Source organism: Armigeres subalbatus, chromosome 2 (assembly GCF_024139115.2).
Source record: "Armigeres subalbatus isolate Guangzhou_Male chromosome 2, GZ_Asu_2, whole genome shotgun sequence".
NCBI classification, from domain to species: domain Eukaryota; kingdom Metazoa; phylum Arthropoda; class Insecta; order Diptera; family Culicidae; genus Armigeres; species Armigeres subalbatus.
In genome coordinates this window covers 211115149-211138279 of record NC_085140.1, presented here as the reverse complement: position 1 = coordinate 211138279, position 23131 = coordinate 211115149, and the positions used below count along the sequence as shown (strand labels likewise).

The window sequence follows — 23131 nt, the reverse complement described above, 5'->3', positions numbered from 1 at the left end:
GAGAGAAGTAGTGGGATGCGAGCAGTACCAAGTGAAAGATGATTTGTTTGAAATAAGTATTAAGTAGGAAAAAGTGAGATTTGATTGGTTGAAAGTGAGATGTAGGTGGTGATATACAAGGCACAAGAAGGAAGAAGGGAGAAAAAAGAGGGAAGAATTAAGAGGGAAGAAGGGAGAATGACGAAGGAAGAAGGAAGAAAGAGGAAGGAAGAAGGAAGTTGAGAGAAGGAAGTAGAAAAAAGGAAGAAATATGATGAAGAAGGGAAAAACGAAAGAGGAAGAAGGAATAAAGTGATGAAATCGAAAAAAAAGGTTGAAGGAAGAAGGAAAATGCAAAAAAGAAAAGAATGAATGAAGATAAAGAATAAAAAAAGGAAGAAAGAAGGGAGAAGGAAAAAAAAGAAGTTGGAAAAAGGAAGATGGATTGAAGAGAAAGAAGATGGAAGAAGAAAAAAAAGAAGGAAGAAGAAAAAGAAGGAAAAAGTAATAGGAAGGAGGAAGAAATAAGAAAAAAGGAAGACGACAAAAGAAGGAAGATGGAAGAAGGGGTAAGAAAATGAAAGAAGGAAGAAAGAAAGAAAATAAGGAGGAAAGAAGAAAGGAAGAATATATTAGAAAGAAGGAGAAGCTGATGAAATTAGGATTAATTTCTCAATTTCAATGTTCCCATCTAACTTCTCACTTTTATTTCCTCACTTCTTATTCTCATGTCTCACTTCTCACTTTTTACTCCTCATTTATAACTTTTCACTTCTCACTTATTACTTCTCACTTTCCACTTCTTATTTGTCACTTCTCGCTTTTCACCTCTCAGTTTTCATTTCTAGTTTATCATTTCTCCCATCTAACTTTTCGCTTCTTACGTCTCACCCCTTACTTGTCACTTCTCACTTTTCAATATTAACTTCTCATTTCTCACTTTACGCTTCCCATTGCTTACTTTTCACATCCCACTTTTTACCCCTCACTCCTCAATTCATTACTACTTCTCACGGCTTATTTCTTTCGTCTTATTTTTCATTCACGTTCACTTCTCGCTCAGCACTTTACGCAATTCTCAGTACTCACTTCTCATTACTCACTTTCACTACACGCAATCTAGAGATTTTATAAAAATTATTCAGCCTAAGGGAATTTGACCAAATGGCGTTCGACCAAACGGCATTTAACTTAACGGCCCAACAACCAAGTTTTCGACAATCTATCAGATTCGACAATCGACAATCTGGTACAAATCAATCGCACCACCATGATCTCGTCGATTACGATGAGAAAAAATAGCAGAGATAGAAGACTTTCTCGCCAAACTCCAGCGACAACCCGGATGGGGTCAGACAAAGCTCCTTCATGCAGGCACGTAAAAAGCTTCATACTGCCTTTGATGAGGCTGACGATTGGGCGTCCCTCGGATTTTCGTGGTTCAAATGATCGAAAGTAATCAATCAATATTTGATATAAGGACTCTTGGAACTCGTTGACATGCTCCTGGATGATGGGTAGCATAACAATATAATCCACACATGATCTTCAACCCCGCGTGCTCGTTATTTTGGCAAATGAGTGAATCGATGCGATTTTATAGGAAAAAAAACTCATGGGCATGCGACCTTGATGATTGAGATTTGAGTATGATTTTTTCAACAATGTTTTCATGTAGTTCAAATTCTTTTGAATCACGCAATAAAAAAAGTGAATCGAGGTCCAACAGTCTGTCCCAATCTCATAGTTGTCCCCCTCATCCTAATGGATTATACATGAGTGCTGTCGTTGTTTATTCCAATGCTGCCCTTAGAAATTCCGTGTGATCAGAGAAATCGAAGCCAATTAGTGCATCTTTTCCCAAGATTGACTGGTGCAATAAATTGTAATAATTTATGATCCGGTTTGACAGGCCACTAAAGAAAAACCGAAGACCCCTATTCTCTTCAGTCGCTCTCATTCCAACCGTACCACCAACCTTTAAACAAATGGTACACAATTGCGCCGCAACCGCATAAACTCGACTAGAAAGTGAAGATGCAATAATTTCTTTCAATTAATATCCGCTATATCAATATAATTTTTTGCCGGACCAGAACCGGGCAAAAACCGCCAACCAATCGACCAGCTACTGACCGGAGCAGTGGCCTAGAAAACTCCGAATCACACACCGAGAATTAGCTATTTTCCCCGACCTCGGTACCAGCTGGTGGTGCATTGCAACGGTTGTACACCGAACTTATCGATTAAATAATAGGAAAATTGCAGAATAATAGCCAGTCAGTTGGTTAGTTGTGCTGGGAAGAAGCAGGAAAAAAGCAAATCGGTTCCTTCGTGGGTACGTTGCTTCGCTGTGCAGCACTTCTCCATATCAGTTCACATGTGGGATCAGCGGATTTTTTCTGCAGAGGGGTCGATTTGAAGGCGATTCTTACCTTTTGACAAACAAGATTAGAGTGCATTCAGAAATTATATGAACACTGGCAAATACCAAACAATTCGAAACAGTGCAGTTCAATTAAACTTTAACTAAATATTTGATATTAATATTATATCAGAAGGAAAAATGTCAAATTGTCACACATCATATAAATCAGATTTCATGTGGAAGAAATTTAATTTACTTCATTTGAAAATAAATTTTCAATAATAAGTCCAAATAATATGGGAAAGTTCCTTTCCTGAGTTTTGGAGAAAGCGATGGGAGAACTATTGTATTGCTTATAAATATGAAATTGAATTCAAGTACTTACTATACGAGAAAGGCAAACAAATTTAAAAAATGCATGTGGGTTTTCTTTGAGAAATTGCTTGTAAGAATTTCTACAGGAAGGCCTTTTTCACGACAAGCTTCTGTAAAAACTGCAATAGAAGGATTTTGATCAATTTAAGAATATAATCAATGGATCTAATTATGAGATAAATCATGAAAACTATTTTTAGAGTCCATGAAAAACTACTGCTACAATTTCCTTACATAGATCCTAGTAGATCGTATACAAGTTTTCCAAAGAAATCCAAAAAAAACATTGAGTTTAATAAATTCCTTCGGATCCCCAATTTCTGCTTTCTTGTACCAATTTTTTGTTCATTACTCACTCAATTTCTCTGAAATCTCATACAGACAAATAAATCGTTTTCTTAGAATTGATACACACTTCTAAAATAAGACACCTGGTACACCGCCTTCAGGGACCTTCCTTAGCTTAGCTAAAATGTTGAAAAATCAGTACCACGCTGAAGAAGGCTGGGTTATAGAGGAAGTGTAGTTATTGGATGGGCCACCACAACCACATCGCATCCTGCAATATTCGTTAAGTGTTTCAATTTGCTATAGCATGCACCAGTCTTAACTGGAAACGTCATAGGGAAAAAATGTTATTCACTGTTTAACAAGAATAGCCAAAAACTTTCAATCGGCACTGTAGCCCATAGTAACACACTTAGCCAAAACCACGCCACATGCTATGAAGGTTCAATTATTTAATGCTATTGAGAGGGCACATTGAATATGATTTCCTCTTTAGCTACACGATAAGCGAGACAGAAAAAGGAAGGAGATAGGGACAAGCTATCAAAAAGATATCAGATTTCGCATAATGGTTCTTGGATATATGTGCCGTCTGTTTTCGAGTTGTGTTAGCAAAAACTATTTTTAAAAACCCAGCAAAACCGATCCCCTCGAACATGACACGGCTCGAGAACCAATCGTTTTGCTCTATAGCTGTATTGCATAGACCCCTTGCCAAGAATCATAATAGTCGATTACTGTCAAATCATGTGAGCCATTTATGTCCCTTCTCAGCGATAAACTGTTTACTAAACGTTCCTTCAGGTAAATAAATGCATCAACAGCAATAAGGGCCATTGTGTGGCATGAGAGCGACGACGATAAACAAAACTAAATTATTTCAGCCCGCCAGCACCTGATTTTTAATAACATGCAGCTATTTGCCATGCAATTGCACACTGCACAATTGTGAATGTAGGCACCGCAAAAAAAAACAGAACCAGCTTGGTGAAAGGTAAGTGACATTAGCACGATATCGATCCACTGTGGCTTGAGAACAGCGCTACTGTGCGGACGAAACAAACAACGACGGCGGATCAATCGGTGTGTTTAAACTTCCTCGTCATCAGAGGTCTAGTTTTGTGCACATTCCGTCCTTATTCACACAGGAAGAGGTGCCAGCACAGTCGCAGATCTTCAATCGAAACTTGGATAAAACTTTAGAAAGTGTACAAACTTACAATGAACCTTGTCTTTTTTTTTTTTTTCAAATTTAGACATTGGAATGACGATACCTGGAGATACACCAGAGATGTTCTTTATATGATACCTAGCCATGCATGAACACTTGTTCTGAGATCTAAAGCATTGTCCAAGCTGCGCCCACTGTGCATGGTGGCGATTCCTCGACCACCGGGGATGCGATGCGCCACGGTCGGTGTGCATGAATGGGCATTCGCAACGAATACCGTTAACCGATGGACAAAATTGTCCCCAGCGTTTACGCGGTGGCGCGCTATAATTATGCTTCATTTTTCTCCATTCCCTGATGGGAGCGTGTGAGCGAGTCACACGATGCACTTTTTCGCGGAAACATTGGAGGGAGGGAGGCTGCATCCGAGCCGGAGATGCATCTTGGGTCCGTCCAATTTTCGTGGCGAAAAACCGTTCGATGTCCCACAATAGACAAGGCACTGCGTGATGATGACGATGGTCGGTCAGAGTGGTCATGTGGAAGCGATCGTCGTTTATTCCCATACTCTCATTGAGTAGAGTCCTTGGGTGTGTGTAAACGAGATATGGAGGTTGGTCAGCCCTACCGATGCGAGGGTAGTTTAGTAGACGGAATGCGTTTATCGATGGGTTGTTGGAGTGATGGTCAATTGGAGACGAAGTATAATTAAACAATCATGTAGATGCCTTTTCCAGTGAATGAAAACGGGTCGATGAAGAGTGACAAAGTAAATGTAGGTTTCTCACCCATGATTTGCCGACATTCTAGTGGTAATATGTGCAGCGAAAATGTAAGTGTGATTATCGCTAACCAATGGTAACCTAATTTTTATGAATTTGTACTCGTAAAGAAAAACCAAGAGAAGAACCTTCATACTACAGGCAACTGTGTTCATATCATTTGGCAAAACTTTCTTTGAAAAACTCATATAACTCCTGTGTGTGTCCATTCTACCACTGCACAATGGAAGAAATCATAAGGGTTGTATACAAGACACGACCGCCCGACGTAAACTACGTGAAACAGTTAGGTGAAATGAAGAATCTTGTTCCATCATGCATAAATATTACAAAATTACTTTTTTGATTTCTCATGACATTACACTTGTTTCAAGCAATATTCAAAATATTAAATTTGTTGGATACGACCATTTAGATTTTAAAAGTAACTGATATATTTATGTAATTAAGGCAAAATTGTTGAATTCTCGAGTTTTCTAGGATCTGAGTAGTTAAGTTTTGTTTGATTAATTGAAAACCCTAAACAAATCAATTACATTTTTGTTTTTAAATTTTATCGAAAAATCTTCTAAATGAGCTTAATTAAATTTGAGTATTTCTACTGCAAATATACTGTCAGGTTAAATTGCACTCTTTACTGTATTTAACCATTGAAATGTTAGAAATCAATGATAATTACCCCCAAATCGCTGAAGATGCACCTCGATGAACAAAGCGCACTCGTGATTTCGCTACAGACGGCTTCGTTTCGTTGGAACTGTCGCCATCGCCAAGCGAATGTGCTTTGCACTTTAAATAAAATTAGTTTCGTATAAATATTCACTTGTATAAAATTGTGGTTCTAAAGATAACCGATAAAGCTTCGATAATGGGCAATTCCAGTCCCCAGCAGCAAAAGTGGAAATTTTATTTGACTGCTACTGATATAATCCATGCAAATACATTTTCTAACCGAAATTCTACCTAACTAATTGAAGCTTGTCTCGGGTAAATTTTTTATTGTTATTTTTCTCAGTGGTACGCATTTGAAAATCACTTACAGAACATAACAAATTCAGAATCTTGCTAGAAGATTTCACTGAACCCCAAGAGCGTGCCGGTCACTAGTGGTTGCACTTTAGAAAAATCCTCGCAGCTTAACAACATTTTTTCAAGATAATAATGGTCCTCAAAAGAACCGAAAAGAACGCTATCGCTGTGGGAAGCCTTTGTCGCTGGGATCGTTACCCACTCTCACTATCCACTCTCCGCCCGACAGTCGCCTCCGATGCTGGGTCAAGGCTACAAATGGAGCGTCGTATCCACTCTCCGAGAATGCTCGAACGAAAATTACGCGCGCGCCCGAGACACGAGTCTTTTGTGCATAGAGAAATGGAGCGATGGGCGAGAAGGACCGTAACTTATATCAAAATGATGCCCGTGTTTGGGATGCAGGATTAGATTGATTTGTTCTGATTTTTTCACTTGGTTTGGAAAGAATTAAAATTTCCACTAGTTTAACGTTGATAATCAAATGGTTTTACCAATTTGCAAATTGGTGGAGAGTTTCCGAGGCGTTTGATATAAATCTCAAAAATCCATCAAAAGATAAAGACTTTATTAACGTTCAAAATCTTACATAATTTCGTGACGGTTCCCAATTTTGAAATTTTCAACTTACACCCTGTATCAGAGCTTTCCCCTTATACGTAGTTCACGTCTGAATGCGATCACATTACCAATTTACCATTCATATGAATATATTTATTCCAGCTAGTCCCTCCAACGCACACGTGTAATTCCACTTCCAACATCAAACTTCTGCCATCGCCATGCGATTATATTTTGTACTTTTGAGATGCAATTTTTACGACTGAGATCCTTTAGACGCCATCTTTATAATATAATTTTTGGTTGTGTACAACACTTTGTACAAAATTACAAATAACAGCAACCAAACGATTGCTCGAAACTTGCGAGAAAATTTCACTTGTTGCTGACAATACCAACTGGATGATTTGATTTCCTATAAAATCTGTTCATCGTTGCATCCCATCGATGATTTTGATTTTTCAATCGAAGTAAACTGAGAGTGAACAGTCAAACACACTTTCTTCTATGAAAAATTTATTACCCTCAAAGACCTGCTTAAGGACAAGCATCACAGAATCCAAAACTTAATTCACTCACGTTTTTAAGGGCACACAACTCAATACGGAGGCAGCGGACAACTTTTGTTTTGATTATTTCAGCTTTGCTGCGTCGCAGCATGCGTGGAATAATGAAAATGACAGTTGTGCGATGCTTTCATATTGAGTGGTGTGCCCTTGAAAACGCGAGCATTACAAAAACAAACATGTATATGTATATGTACTAGTTTACGTTGGTTGACAAAATAAAATAAAATACAAAATAGAAAAAATAAAACGCAATTGAATTTCGTTTTGGATTCCGAGATGCTTGGCCTTAAAAGGACCGTTTGATCTTCGATCATGAGGCTTTCCAATCATTAGCTCAACAGCAGCCAACCGATAGTCCGAGTCTTGCGAGAAAATGGCACTCGAGTGCTGCTGACGCCGATGACCACAAGATGATTTCCATCATGTTGAATTCTCTGCCGCAACATTTTCGTTGGAAGCGCTATTCATCCCAACGGAACGGAACGAATTTCCTGCAGCAAGAACGATGACGACCACAAACGATGCTGATGGCTAACCGCTCTGGGGCGGCTCTTCACGAAATCTCAACCAAATGACGCGCACCTATGCCGGTGCTGGGAAAGCAGCTTTCATTTAATCAATAAAGTAAAACATATAGCCACGCTCCTTTGAAGAGTGTTATAGTTGCACATAATATTTGCACTCATACCGATAACAAAGAGGCGGGACTAATGGGCTTACTTTAATGATTACAAGAAAGGTACTTTCCAGCGCACGTGAACCATTTTGTTCAAGATGTCGTGGAGAGCAAAGAGCGATCCCAGCATCAGCATAAGCGGCCTTCGTCGGCGAATTGTTGCAACGTCAACACTGTTCAGTCAGAATTTTGCGAGAAAATTCCACTTTTCGTCGAAGCGATACTTTAACGCTAAAACGCCTTCCATGCATGTCTATCAAAAGCTCATCGCAGCGTCATCCTCCGAAGCACCCTTATGATTCCGCTACCAACTGCATTTTTACGACTGAATTGTCTGCCGTCGCCCAGCGATTGTGAAGAGAATTCATTTCAGATCAACTTCCTCGAGAACAAATAGTGATTTTCTAAAGAAACGATTTATGTGTATTTATGATCACTCATAACGACAAAACCAAAGCCAAAATCTTGCGTGAAAACTTCACTTCCTAGCGACGACAGGAAAATCGGCATAGTTAAAAAAATCTGTAGCAACCACCAATACTGACGCCATAGAATTTCCTTCAGTCATATTGCGAGTAAATTTTTTGCGTCGTCTTCTTCCGACACATGCTTGGGATTCAACTACCGACGGTAGCGTTGCATTTTGAATAAAGTTCATCTCGGAACTTATTTCATTTTCAATCACCAACTCATGTTGTGCCGCCGACATCAAAATCGTTGCAAATGCCACATTAGCACTTAAAAAAAAATCAACTTAACCTTCTTCCCAAATATAATGGTGGTCCTGAAAAGAACCGATTAATTTCCACTCACTGATTCGGTGCTACGGACGCCATTGATTGCCAAATATGCCGAAGACAACGGCTGCCACGACCGCCACCACCACCGTAGCGAAAAAATTTCATCCGCGCCACCCTCGCTGCGACAGCCGTTGTCGCTGGGACCGCTTCTGTGGACGCCCTGGTCTGCTCTCCATGAAATCCTGGATGAAAATGACGCGCGCACGCGAAACACGGGTCTTTTAATACATAGGGAAAACGAAGCAGTGGGCCAAAAGGCCCGTACTTTACATCAATCTGATGTCCGTGTAGGGGATGTATAAACGGGATTGATTATTTCTGAATTTTTTACCGGGTTTCGAAAGAAATAACATTTTCATTTTAATAATAAGGGCCCTCCTTAGCCGTGCGGTAAGATGCGCGGCTACAAAGCAAGACCATGCTGAGGGTGGCTGGGTTCGATTCCCGATGCCGGTCTAGACAGTTTTCGGATTGGAAATTGTCTCGACTTCCTTGGGCATAAAAGTATCATCGTGTTAGCCTCATGATATACGAATGCAGAAATGGAAACTTGGCTTAGAAACCTCGCAGTTAATAACTGTGGAAGTGCTAATTGAACACTAAGCTGCGAGGCGGCAATGTCTCAGTGGGGGATGTAATGCCAATGAAGAAGAGAAGAAGATTTTAATAATAATTAAGATTATTAATTAAAAGTATCGATGGATTTGGAAAATTGCTGGAGAGCTTCTGAATCGATTGATGATAAAATCTCAAAAATCCATCGAAAGATAAAGACGCTATTAACGTTGGAAATCTCTCCTAATTTCGTGACGGTCTCGATTTTGGAAATTTTAGTTTTACAACCTGTATCCGAGTCTTCCCCTTTAACCTAGTTTACGTCAAAAATGAGAAAATTTCCATAAAAAAACAAAAAGCACTAAAATTGATGAAATTTTCCATGAACTTTTAAAGAAGGGGTCATCTATGGAAAAAAAAACTCAAGCTTGAGCTTGTTTTTTCGTGGAAAGTTTTTAGTTTTTTGTGGAAAAAATTATTTTGTGGAAAATTTTGTAATTGTTTATTGCTAATTTTGATTTATTTATGGAAATTATGTATTTTTTCCGTGGAACATTTTGATTTCTTTATGGGCAATTCTTCTTTTATAATTGGATTTTTTGCTTTTAAAATCCATAGCACTTTTTATTCTCATTTTTTTATGTGTGATTTTTTTTTGATTGTTTATGGAAATTTTGCATGATTTGAGGAAATTTTATATTTATTTATTGCAAATACCCTGATATTGGTAATTTCCTATTTTTGTTATGAAAAATTTAACACCACTGAGCCGGAATGAATCTTTCCACTTTTACAAAACGGTATCATCAAGTAAACACTTACCTGAACATCGTCACAAAGCTCGATACAATCATTGCTTGAAGCTGTTAATCACCACACAATAATGCTAAACTCACGCACTTCAATCCTTCCTTTTTGTTCGTATCACTAGAACTTATATAAACATATTAGAATACATTCAAAAATGTATTCTCAAACCGAACAAGAAATCACCTCAGCTCAAGAACTTCTAGCCGCACCATGCTGCCAAAAAGCCAGAAGCCTTTTTTAGTATGAAAATAATCCTTCATCGTATATAGGAAAACTGTCTAGCAAGTTGACGCTATCGTTTTATTTATAATTCTCTCGATTTCAAAAAGGAAAAAAAATAGTTTTCAAATGTTTGGAAGGAATTAGGATGATTGAATATATCTTCTCAACCAAATAAAAATTATTATGAATAATACCATTTGGCATCACGTTGTCGTGGAACGTGCATATTTTTGTTTACGTCGCATTTTCTACCGTCCCGAGAGAGAATAAGAGATTTAGATGTTGAGAGATTGAGCGAAAATCGCTTATGCCGGGAATTGAATTGAAGTATGCCGAAAAAGCAATCGCTGTGACTGAAATACGCGCTACACCTCGTTAATTTAAATAAAATAAAAGCTTTTTCAAACGATAAGCAAGAATAGCCTTTTTATGCAGAAGTGAACCCCATTGCAGGTTTGCACGGCTCATAAAATTCGGGAAAAGTTGCTTCTGTCATAAGTATCAATTAAATAATGCAGTATTACGCACGTTAGGCTGGGAATGGGGTAAGAAACCCTATATTCATCATTAAACATCATTAAAATTCAGGCGTATGGTCCATTCGGGCAAATGGTGTTTTCGGGCGTTTGTTTTTTTAGGCGAAAGGATTCGGGCGTTTGTGATGGAAACCGAACCAAGATATTGAATTTATTCACGTTTTGAACATTTTTTTCATTGTGCACTGGATGGCAGTGATATAATGAAAAAACTGACTGTTTTACCTAAAGATCCATTTCAAACTGGCTGGTATTTCATGACCAGTCCGAGGTCACTTTTGCTATCATAGTCAATTAGATAATGGACCCATGGACAAACTTCCGGATTTATCAATCCGGCGCGTAATTAGTTTTAAAAATGAAATCAGAGTACAAACAAAGCGTTTTTGCACATTTTGACACTACTTTAGACCATTAGATCCTTCAGTCCAGAGTGGCACCAAATTCGGAAAATCTATTATCCGTTATGGTTCACAAAATACAATTAATTATCACACACGGCCACAGAAAGTAAGAAGATCATTTTCCAGAGGTGAACCAGCCAAGGGCTGAAAGCCTCTTTAATAAAGAAGAAAAAAATAAGGTCATGTGGAGATGGTCAATTATCAGCCATATTTGATTTGTTAGATGTATCATGTAATTGTGGTGCAAAATCAATTTCGGTATCCGTCAGCTGTTCCTCAGATCCAGAAAGTGAGATTTGTCATGTGAACCTACAGCCATTATTGAATTATGTTTTGTCAAACTTACTTCACTTAAATTTTTTCAACTTGATAAGGGGGGTTACCATGCTGTGGTTGAGCATATTCAACGTTGTAGATCTTCATATGTTGAAACTCTAACCAAAATTATGCCACCAGACTTGCTTACTGTTGGTTATTACGCAAAATAGTAAAAAACAACAATAATGTTGCACAATCTAATATTTAAGACATTAAGAGTCTCGAGGGAAATGGACTTTATGTTCGGCATATTTTCCGAATATTAACTCTGGTGGTGAATGCTTTTACAGCCCATGAAAGGTTGGTGCAATATTCACTATAAATTGATTGTAAAATCGCGAGGTAGGGAATTATAATATGCTGCTGCTTTAAATGAAAATCGTATGCCGAAATTTAGCGACAAGTGCTCCTAATATTGTGGCAAAAAATTTTGGTTTATCGTGTCGCTATACTTATGAAGATTGTGAATCAAATATGAATTTAGTTTAGTGAGATTGATATCCGTTCATCTAATGTGTAAGAATAGGTAACTCCATTCAGACAAGTACAAGGGCAGAAGAAACTCTTACACAGCCTGCCTGGTTAAATGGCTGCTAAAAAACTAAAGTGATTTTTACGCAAGTTTATTACGTTTATCAGTTGAAAAAGCGCAAAAAGTGCATGAATCTAGCGTAATGTAACTAAAATATGCTTGATACACTTTATTAGAGAACCAGTGATAAATACCTCTACAATTGCTCAGTTATTGATTAATTTCAGTGATGAGCCAACGTTACATCCTAGGCTAACATTACCTCCCCTTACCCTATTATAAATCCACAGAAATCAGCAGAATCAAAAATTGAAAATTACATTTAAAAAACAGCAAAACAGATTTCTGCTTTCTTATTAGAGTAAAGTTAATTAATTTGACGAATATTATATTTGCCAATAGTGGGAATCATACTAGAAAACCAGATATAAATTATACGAAAGTTCACCAATTTTCAATGTCAACAGTTAGTGTCCCACGAAAAACTGACAGTTTTCTTACCTCCTTTAAACTTACCACCCATGTTGAAATTTCTTGAGCTAAATCAACAATAAACATCCTTACAAACTTTGCTTTGTATTAATGATTGACAATACACCTTAGTCTTCCCATCGCAGCACAACGAAGAAACTTCTCCCACAATTTCCTTCTATTTCAAATGTTTCAAACACGGAAACATGAGTTGTCCATTTGAAATCGGTTCTCATGTCTCTCGACTTACGATTCTTTCAACCGTGAACAAAATCACCAACAACTCGACATTTTTTTCTCGTTTTGGTCGAACCAACCGGACCGCCATCAATTTGGCTCTATCAATTCGGTGGGATCTTCTCGCAGCAGCTGCGGCTGCTCGTCTCTGTCATTGCGCGTGATAACTTTGTTTTGGATTAGTGAAACTTGCGAGTAATCAATCAAACCCGCTGATTGTTCGAAACCCGCTTCGCCAGCGGCAATCTCCCGTGACCGACCGACGGACCGGCCAGACCTGTAGGCTAGCCGCGATCAGGAAGTATTTAGAGCTTAATGTACACACTTGATGTAATCTAACACTCGAAAGCTCAAACCTCGCTCAAGAGTCGGTCTTTTCCATATAGGAGGAGAAGGAGTGCTCCGTCCGTGCACGATCAACAACAATCCATCAACCGACATGTTAAGAGATAGATTCTGACTTGCTCTGACTTATTGCCAAAGTGACACATACCTTAGAAGGGGAGGGGAGAATTCATAAATTATTCATTATAACCGTTTAGGGAGAAGGCGGGTGGAAAGCGGCGCAAAAATTAACTGTTCGCAAAAATCACGCCGACTGGACCGTCGAGACCTGCGAGGCTTCGTACGAGCGTTGCTGCTTCGTCCACTTAATATCCAATGTGATGGCGGCGGCACTTGTCGGTTTTCGAGAGATCTCCAAAGTTTGCTCGAAACCGGTCCGGGGCCACTCATGTGCCAGTTTTTGGCTGATGGAGCCCCTAAGACTGGCAGATTTTCAAACGGTGATGACGTCCGTTTGGGTCAAGTTAGCGTGTGAGATGCAGAGTGGGTTCTAGGAAGTGATGTTCTCCAGCTGGGAAAGCACAATGATGATCAATGGATGGTCATCGCGGCACGATGTTTTGAAGTAGAAACTGCTTCTACTCGAAGTTGTAAATTATTGCCTATGCTTATTATTCATAACATATGAGCTATTTCAAAATAAAAATTATAAGACTATAAGTTATCGTTTATACGTATTTCTATTCCAAACTTAAAAATCATTTCGGAAAAAGTATGTGTTAGTTTTACATATGGTGTATACACATAAAAAAATAAAATTGTTCGGAGAGTTTTTGCCAGTAATTGTAAATGGAACAAATCCAATGATGAACTGAATGAACTAAATTGTCACTATATGAACGTTAGTGTCATCCCACAGACAAACAGACATAACACTTTGTGATTTTGCAACGTTCACTTACTTAACGGTGCATGCGAACGTTCCTTAGATGGCCTAACTTTTTTGTTTTTGTGTCTTTATTAACGAGATGGCAAAACGATAGCCGACGCTCCAACCGTTTTTGTTCGCATTTCAGGTTTGCTCTCTACCTTTATCTAGTTCAAGTTTGGCCAAACAACAGATGGTGTTAATAATTTCTGGTGGATGTTTTTTTTGGGTAAAATGTTCAACCCGTTGTCTGTTTGTCAGTGGTCAATCCAGTGATGAAATGATTTTTGAGTATTCAATAACCAAATCAAAGTCTTACGAATTAAACAAAAACATGTTTCAGATCACATTTTTTAATTTTCGATAAACGAATCAGAAAATTTGTGCTATTAGAAAGATAGTCAACCCAACAAACAATTTTAGCTGAATAAGCTATTTTTTAGCTAAATAAGCCTGTTTTTGATTGAATAAGCGCTCTATGAGCTTCCAATGTTTGTTGGTCAATCATATTTTGCTTCTGGTTTACATTCTTGCAATCTGTATTCTCATTCTATTTTCAACAAATGTTTGAGTTATCACTCAGCAAAATGTAGCCTCTACAAAAAAATGGGCAGTATAACCGGCTCTGGCAGTAAACCAGCATTCAAACTGTTTGCCATTCATTTGGATCACATGTGGCAAAAAGCTTTCATTTATCAATTGACAGTTTTTGCGCAGTTGGATTAAACCTAATCCTAGTATGAATAAATAGCGTCATCCGGTCCCACGTTCCAGCGAGAGAACGCGCGCGCGAGACACAGTGTCTCCATGATATCGGACCGGCCAGTGTCCGTCCAGTCACCATTTGTGCAGAATCGTCATCGCCGATAGGCGGAAAACCGATCCGATCGTATAACGTTTCCACACATGGCCATGGGACCACCGTTGATTAGTAATTTGCTAGTTCTGCTTTGGAGTATAGAATATACCTATTCCCAATCAAATGCTTGTACCTCAGATAACAGAGCTGTCAATGGGAAATGATGTGTCCCCGACGGGCAGAGGTGGATGCTGGCCCACACGACACGAAAAGAAAAATCACAGAAAGCTTAGCGATTGATTTCATCTCACTTCACAGCCAAAACGGGTTTCCCGCTCGATGCGGCATACCTACGCTGCAGCTCTGGCATTGGTCTTTGCTTATGAATTTTAATGCGTTGTTATTAAAGGACCCCTTGCCGATAATCGCGTGGTCGTTTCCGCGAACAAAGCTTACCCGTGTGCTAATGAAGGTACCAACGTACCGCAGCGCACTTCGATGACGTTAAAAGTGCTGGTAACAGGTTTCAACTAATTGTTTAGTTCCTAAGCTGCATTTATGTAAAGTCTCCACATTGGCTGATCTAATCGATTTAGAATGGAACCGTTTTCCCACTCATAAACTGTTGGTGACACCGTGTCTCGTAGGTCCCATGAATCAAGATTGTCACAGTTGCTCTATAATAGTTAGGTGGGTTGGAAGTTCTCAACTCTCCATTCCTGTGTACCATTTCCTTTCATAATGTTGATAAATATTCTGGGTAAAAATGCCAAATGTTATAATTTATAATATGACCTACATTTGGGCAAAGAAAAGAATAAATTTAAAATGCTTGTACTAGTATTTAATAAGTTAACACTTCCTTTCCACGCCTAGTTAGAAGTAATTTGGTCTAAAGCCACTAGGCCGAAAGTTGTTTGGCCGAATATGTAATTTGTTTGAACAAACAATGGACCGAAACTCATTTGGCTGATAATCATTTGACCAATAATGTCATTTGGCCGAATTGGACATATGGACTTCGTCATTTTGGCTGAAAAAGTCGTTTGGTCGAAAAAGCTATTTGGCCGAAATGCTTTGTCCGAACGGGTCACACGGCTGAAAATGTCGTTTGGCCGAACAGGTCAAACAGGGTGGAAAATGCCGTTTGGCCGAAATGGTCATTTGGCTGGAAGTGCCATTGGGTCGTAAATAAAAATTTTAACTTGATTAAGCATAGGTCAGATACAGGTATACAATCAAACAAATAAAAATTTACATTTGGCCGAGTGGGTCATACGGCCAAAAATGTCGTTTGTCTGATCCGTTTGATGAAGGAGTCATATGAACAAACATGATGAAGTGAATGTGAAAAATGCTATCACTACGGGAAGTGAGAATAACGAAGTGACAAGTGAGAAATGAGTAGTGAGAAATGAGACATCTTACTCCTATTTATTTATTTCTGACTAATCGTTTCTCACTTCTCATTGTGCAAAGTGAGAAGTACGAAGTAAGCGTTAAGAAATGAGTGAGTGAGACATCTTACCTCGCAATTCTTGCTTTACACTTATCCCTTCTTATTTGTTATTTCTTACTTCATAATTATGATTCATTACTTCACTCTGTCTACATTCTCTATTAAAGACAGGATCACTTTCTTCGACTACAGGTCGCACTGACTGAATGCTTAACACCTAGCATTAGCCAACGGACAGGACATTTACACAACATCCAGTGGACCACTTGAGAGTTTTCCGCTTTACGAAAAGTTTTCTCCTTAAAGGGGCCGTACACATATTACGTAAGCACTTATGGGGAAGGGGGGGTCTGTCAATATCTTAGGCGCCAGATAAATAAAAAATCTTTTGTATGGAAAAAACCTTACATGTTGGGAGGGGGAGCTTGAAAAACCCAGAAAAATTGCTTACGTAATAAGTGTACGGCCCCTTACTAGAGCGGGAATTGAACCCTGAATCGACTGATGCCACTGACTACACGGCCATGACGCCCATGATTATTCGGTCAAAGGATATAATCCACCAGACATCATGCACGCGTACAAAAAAGGATGAGATTGAGCAACGACTGCTACGCGTACATTAAATTTTGCGCACGCGAGTCTCATGAAGCTTGTGTACCTCACAATGACATTGGTGAGTCGCATTGAGACATCTCAATGCGATCAGCTCATGCGCTGTTTGTCATGGCAAACCTTTGCAAACAACAGCGGAGGTGCGTAAAACAGCTTGGGCGGGAAATTTTCATTCAATAATATCGTCGCCTAAGTAACGCCAGTTATGCATTCCTAGCGCATGAGATGAGTCTCATGAGACATACATTGAGACATGCTCACTCAGTTATTTTATGCGCGCGCTAGCTTCTCTCGTCGCACAGAATCGGTGCTACGTGAGCTTTTGTAGCTCATGGCACACTGTCTCATCCATGTATGCACGAGAATTAAGAGACTCTGTAATCCACAAATCCGTTCGGCCATATAACCTGTTCGGCCAAATGGCCTTTCTAACAAAACATCATTTCCAATGATGCATTTTCCAATTAGCATTTTCAGCCGTATGATTCGTTCCAAAATTTTCTTAAATCATCTTCTATGGAGGGAAGGCGTTTCTGGCACGATTGCATCAAAATATAACAGATTAAGCCGAAATTGTCAATTCTGCGAATCTTATTGACATGAAAGCAAAGTATTAATAACGAAACAAATACCCTACGTATTCAAATTTTAGCGAAGATATTTAATTTGGTAGGTCACGTTCCTTCATGCCCGAGTTCAACCAGCAGATGATTACGATAACTAATTTTGTCATGGGTGGTGCGAATAGAATCGATTTGGTTGTCAAACTGAAGCCATAATTTTCTATTGTGCCGAAGCCAAACATTGAAGATTGTGGTTATGTTCGTTTTAGATCTTATATTGAGAAGCATTGTTATTTTTTGGGGAAAAATAAAAATAAACAAACTTTGAGTTTTGTATTCTTTGTGACAAATATTTCCACACCATATATCCAGGGGAAAATTTGTAGGAATGCTATTAAAAAGCACTCGTTACGAAGTTTTACGAGATTCAGCAGCTCATTAGAGCGAGAATGTATGTGAACCATCGTAAAGTCATGTAAAGTCTCGCGCATTTGTGCACCCAAATTCAGCATGGAAAGAAAAGTTCGAAGAGCAGGGAGCCACGTAACTGCAAAATAATTTTGCTTATGGGAGTGATTTCAAAACATCCCCCTACTCGCTTGAGAGCAGACATGTCTGTATATCTGTATTCATCAAACATTTGTTCTTGCATACAGACATTACAGTCTAGGGTGCCAATGGAATGAATGGGAAAAAATGTCATCGAATTTCATAAAACGACATTACTCATAAACGACATTACTCATTACCCCAAAATATGACCCCATGCAAAATTTGAGCTCAATAGGACATGATTTAGGGGTGCCTAAAATTCATCAAAATTTTCAAATTTTTACCCATGAAAATTTTCCCAAGGGAATTCCTTATGGCGAAAACAATTTTCCAACGAGTTTAAAAACCGGACGTTACGCAAACATTTCCTAAGCCCTAAAATATGCCCCCATGCAAAATTTGAGTTCCATCGGACATGATTTAGGGGTGCTCAAAATCTTGCCAAAAAAAATTTAAATTTGAAAAAAAGTCCCAAAAATGAAAAAAATCGTTTTTTTTCAATTTTTTTTAAGTTTGCATTACTTCCGTCAGACGCATATTTGTCCCATGTTTGCTGGGATTTCCTGTGTACATGAGACAGTTATGCGTATAATGGCAGATTAGATCTCGACTTTTCATGCATTTTTAAGTCATTTGGAATCAAAAACAAAAATTCGATTTTCGACTTTTCCTTTGATCCCTTTGCGAAAATTTTCATGGGTAAAAATTTGAAAAATTTGATAAATGTTAGGCACCCCTAAATAATGTCCGATTGAGCTAAAATTATGCATGAGGTCATATCTTGGGGTAAAGAAACTTGTGAGCAATGCCGTTTTTTGAAATTCGAAAATGTCATTTTCATTGGCACCCTATTACAGACATTATACAAACTTTTGATTGAAGTTACAGACTTTTACAGGCATTCAGTTTTCGAAAACTTTGGGCTTCCAAACAGAGTTCTAATTTATCCTAGACCATCCTTCCGGAAACCTAAAAAGATTCCATTCAGAAATCCAAAATTAATCCATTCTAAACCCAAAATGGGCCCGTTCAAAAGCCCAAAATAATACCATAAGGGTGCCCAAAAGATACGGATTTCCATACAGAATTAGTTTGACTTCCGACCTTAATCCTTCTGGGCTTACTAACGGAATCCCTTCAGCTCGTACTTGACTCAACTAAGTCTTACACCGAATTTTTGGATTATTGAAACCTCAATATTTTACGTTGTCAAAACTGCATGTTTTTGAATAATTTTCTAACTTCTGTACCTTCTAAACTCTATACAGACAAATACATAAATTTTGCTGAGATGGAAACAGACTTATAAAAAATGTATCTGGCATCCATGGCTCTATTCGCAGCACCCAGTTTTTGTCAAATGGTTGTTGTATTTACATACAATAGAAATAAGAACTGACCAGTGCGCAATAGTTCGTGCTTTTTGTGTGGCAAATCGCTTAGAAGCAGTACGTAGTCATAACCAGAAATTAGTATCATTCAATGTGCGTTAGGACAGGCTAGTGTTGGAGACTACATTTGATTCATAATTCCAAACTTAAATCCAAACTTTCAACTTTACGTTATTTGACAGCTTTAGGAATTTCCAGGTTTTACCACTATTGGACAAATTTTATCCTCAATCTTTTATTGTTGAAAGAATCACATTGTAAAAGAAAAGTTAAGATTCAATCAAGAGTATCTACCTCATCTACAAATGACCATTCTAACCCGCCTGGCTTTATTTCTTCAGTTTTATTTACGTACCTATGTCAACGATAACTTAACAGATCAGGCACTCAGTCCCAAGAGGGTCCAATCCAATACTATCATATTACGTCCAAGGACATTATCCTGGGCCGTACAAACTCCGATGACACCATGCTCTGCTCAAATGATCGTGTATGACGATTGGATTTTTTTACACAATTCAAGCATGAACCCTAATCAACACCATCTACAACGAGTACGTTAATGAACCTCCACGTTTCAGCCGATGAATGTCTAATCCCTTAGCTTAGCCAATATAATGGCATTCCACCTGTACCCGTTCTGCTGCGGTACCTGCGCCGCACAATATCACACCACACTAATTTATTGTGTGTTTTTATCGACTGTTGTAGTTTTCTGTGCGAAGATTTGCCCCAGTGTTGTTTTTTGGTACGGCACTGCGGTGCTGCTGGCTGAAACATTTGATCCCTCGAGTCGAAAACACGTTAGCCTTGTTTGGTAAATTTTTCAAATAAATTATAATACGCTCATTACTGGCAAAGTGTGCTGTGTCCGATCGACACGTTTCCCTGGTTGGCATGACAACCGCAGCTTACAACGCTGGTAGATGCTGAACTACCACCTACAGTGAAGTCATCCTCACTCGATGGTCTGTAACAGATGTGATCTTAGTAGTTTGGAATACTTGCAACTGAAATATTATGAACTTCTAATAGTTAAAATCGTTTTAATATCGTGTAAGGAAGACTTTACTGTATCTTTAACTACTAGCTCATGTCTTAGATTCACGTATGCTGAAAAATGTAGATCAAACGGTTGGTATAGCTTGCGAGGGTGCACATAGTGAACCAATATCACTTTTCACCTGGAAAAAATTTGTTTATTTTGTTCCATAGCACCACTTGTAGAACAATTGCCGTACACTTTGTTCCTCTCGGCAATCCCACTGTTTCGCGTTACCACTTTGCTTGTGGTCCAACTGATCGTTTCGGATTACAAATAAGCTGTGCAATGTTCGTCCGGCAATGCTGCGACGCAGAACAAGACCTTAAAAGTGAAACCGCTCGGAAACATTACCGTCCATTTGCTGTCTGTGTGATGGGTGGCTTGCGCTACTCTCGAAGTGGTCTATTTTGCAGGTCATAAAAATTCTTCTTACACCGCTATGGCCCCCACATCGCCGTGCGACGCTCAGTGGAAAATCAATTGACCAGCGCAGCGTGCTGCTGCCGAGCGTGTTGTACATAAAGGCGGTAATTGTTAGATGAGATAAGTCAAGTGATTGAAGGCGTACACTTTCTGATTTATTCTGTCATATTGCTGTATGGTGCGCGATTTTCTCCGTTAGATATTTAGCCCTTGAGAGTAAGAGGGAAGCTCTTCAACAATGTCTGATTAACAGTTTCATATATACGCTGAGACAATTTCGATCCTGAACATGGGCTTACTGTTGAGGTCAAAATACGTATTTGTAAAGATTACAACGTGATGGAATTAAATGAATATTACTAAAATCCTTCCTTAGCCGTGCGGTAAGATGGGCGGCTACAAAGCAAGACCACGCTGGAATTGGCTGGGTTCGATTCCCGGTCCAATATGCCAAAATGTGTGTCATTTGTGGTCCAATTTTTGGGATGGAAATTTTCTCGACTTCCCTGGGCCTTAAATGTATCATCGTGTTAGCCTCATATTTTTCTTATATTGCATCTCCCAAGTGGCACTTCTACCTTGTCAAATTTTATAGTGAATGTAAGGCACAAGACTGTATAAATAAAAACTCATACAATTGCGAGCCAAAAAGTACATATTATGTAATATATTGTATATCGCATGAAAAAAACTAAAAGCTCGATAGGATTCATTAATTTATTTTCAGATAGGTGATAAATGCTTTTGACGAGTCAATTGAAAGTGTTGACCAATCAATTTCATTTTCAGTGAGTAGCGAAAGAAAAAGATTTTCCATTGAATGAAATTCATTGCAAGTAATTAAAAAAATCACATTTAAACGGAAGGGTTCCACACATAGCATACACATTCAAACATACGTACACACAGACATACGCACACAAACAAATTTTAGCTACACATTTTAAAATTCCAACGTTATTTTCTAGGCAAATAATATTCCATCAGAAAGTATCCTTATTTAAACGTTAGTTCTATTCTGATTCGCATCAAACTAATTCAAAGCTTGTGATTTTTGCCGATCTTGAATATTCAGCAGTTTGGTTTCATGAAAACCACATATCCCAAACACTACGAGAACGTGCTCATAAGAAGCCGCCTTCGCCACCTGCACTGATCTCAGCGCAGCGCAGCACATCGTACCTATATAGAGGATTTTATTTTAAATTCTCTTCTGTTTTCATTACGCTGCATACACAGTACAAGCGGGCAGGGCAGTCGAAAAGGAAGACAGGAAGATTGCTGGCTGGTGTGTGTTGCGGCGACGGAGGCGACAGTAGTAGTGCGCTAGCGGTCGGTCGTGTAAGCCAAACCAAGCCAAAGCCGGTTTTCGGTCAACTTGTTCAACTTCGCCTTGACTGAGTCGCACGAACGTAGGAATAACAAACCTCGTCAGCTCCTCTCCAGTCAGTGCTGGTTTAGCCGTGGTGACAATAGACAGCGCGATGTTGTCGTTTCCCGTGATCGAATGAGCGCGCGAGTGATATTTCTGAGTCGGAAACCGTCTTGTCGTTGGTTGGTCAAGAAAAGTAGCGTTTTGATTGATTTAAGATTGTTTTCGGACGTAAAACAAACGCGAAGGTTACCAAACAACCGAAACATTGCCGTGAGATTGATCGATGTGTGTTCTTTGTGACCAGTACAGTAAACGAGGGTTACGGCGGTGACCTTAGCCTGAACTGCGGTTCCACTTGCCGCCACACTGACTGGCGAAACTAAAGAAGGCAACAAAGCTTCATCGTGATGAATTTGTTTAGCCTCCGTGTGGTTTACTGTTTCCATCAACCTCTGCAAGAGGAAGTGCGAGTGCGAAAGTGATTTTTATATTAAAGGTGTTTACTGAGTGCGTGTACCGAGTGATCAACGAGGATAAAGGCAAGGCGAGCAGCAAGCAAGTTGATGATAATGGGAGTTTAATCCAATTTGTGATAATAAATCAGTTCGTTTACATTGCCGCTTTGCGTTGCGTGAGCTAGAGAGCGAGTGAAGTGTGGTATCTCGAAATCTTGATTCAATCACGATTCACATCAGAGAAGAAAAACAGCGGAATTGCACCCTCGAAAGAACGAGTTTGTAACGGGATAATAGAGGCGTTTTAAATTTGGAGCTAAAGCACGCATGGCGCGTATAAAACGGTGATGGTAGAAGACTTGTCAACAAGAGGCCATATGTCAAGTCAAGTGAGCTGTGCATGCTGATAAGAAGAGCCATTCTTCATCTTCGACTGGTGGGTGTTTCCTTCAATGTTTGTACGCACTGTTTTACAATAAATACCAAGCTGGATGTGGGAAGTGAATATTTGCACAACGTAATGATACTATGAGGTAAATTAGGGCGATGTCTTCTTTC

The 23131-nt window shown here is 39.0% G+C and overlaps 1 protein-coding gene across 7 annotated transcripts in view; it reads left to right on the top strand.

The window, feature by feature from the left end:
* The window catches only part of LOC134211577 (semaphorin-1A), a 283656-nt gene that overhangs the window by 197676 nt on the left and 62849 nt on the right, over nt 1-23131 (top strand). For 3 of the 7 annotated variants that reach the window (XR_009979042.1, XR_009979041.1, XM_062688577.1), the window contains exon 1: nt 22090-23009. The exons of 2 other annotated variants lie outside the window; for them this stretch is intronic. The gene's annotated coding sequence lies outside the window, so the exon portion shown is untranslated. Of the gene's footprint in view, nt 1-22089; nt 23107-23131 lie in introns of those variants that run through there. 2 more of the 7 variants (XM_062688579.1, XM_062688581.1) reach the window with 1 other exon arrangement.